General features: G+C 43.4%; 1 non-coding gene across 1 annotated transcript; it reads right to left on the bottom strand.

Moving 5' to 3' along the window:
- Positions 1-450: 450 nt before the first annotated feature.
- On the bottom strand, positions 451-573 carry TRNAG-GCC (transfer RNA glycine (anticodon GCC)). Its single transcript has 2 exons — positions 537-573; positions 451-486 (listed from the first exon to the last, which is right to left on the bottom strand). It is a non-coding gene; the product is annotated as a tRNA-Gly (tRNA).
- Positions 574-830: the final 257 nt, after the last annotated feature.

Below are 830 nucleotides of genomic sequence, written 5' to 3' on the forward strand. Positions count from 1 at the left end.
GTTAACATTACAGGGAAAATTTTTTTTGATAATGTGTGGTGATGCATGGTAATTAACCTTATTTTGGTGATCATTTTCCCATATACACATGTTGAAAGAAAATCAGTCCTGAATATTCATTGGAAGGACTCATGGAGAAGGGGATGACAGAGGATGAGATGGTTGGATGGCATCACTGATTCAAAGGACCTGAATTTGAGCAAGCTCCGGGAGTTGGTGATGGATAGGGAAGCCTGGCATGCTGCAGTCCATGGGGTAGCAAAGAGTCGGACACAACTGAGCAACTGAACTGAACACTTAAAACTAACACAATGTTATGTGTCAATTGCACATCAACTTTTTAACATCATAACTTTTAAAAAAAATTTACATTTTTTTTTTGTGGGGGGTGCTGTCCTGGGTCTTAGTTGAGGCATGCAGGATCTTTTAGCTGTGACATGTGGGATCTAGTTCCCTGACCAGGGATCGAACCTGGGCCCCCTGCACTGGCAGTGTGGAGTCTTAGCAACTAGTCCACCAGGGATGTCCCCTGGTCTTGGCAGTGCAGAGTCTTAGCCACTGGACCACCAGGGAAGTCCCATATCAATTTTTTTAAAAGAGCCTCTATCTCCACATAAGGTCACATTCTGAGATACTGGGGTTCAGACTTCAATACAACTTTCATGGTGAACACAATTCAACCCGTAACAGTCGTAAAAGTCGAAAGATGGCCCCTTTTTAATTCTCACTTCTTTTTCCCTACTTCCTTTTCTTTCCGGCCTCTGAGCAATTAGAATTTCTCCTTCCTTCAGCCCAAATTCTGACCCTTTCGTATCATTGCCCTTCCCCCA

The sequence above is a fragment of the Bos javanicus genome, chromosome 21, assembly GCF_032452875.1.
Source record: "Bos javanicus breed banteng chromosome 21, ARS-OSU_banteng_1.0, whole genome shotgun sequence".
In the NCBI taxonomy this organism is placed as follows: Eukaryota; Metazoa; Chordata; class Mammalia; order Artiodactyla; family Bovidae; genus Bos; species Bos javanicus.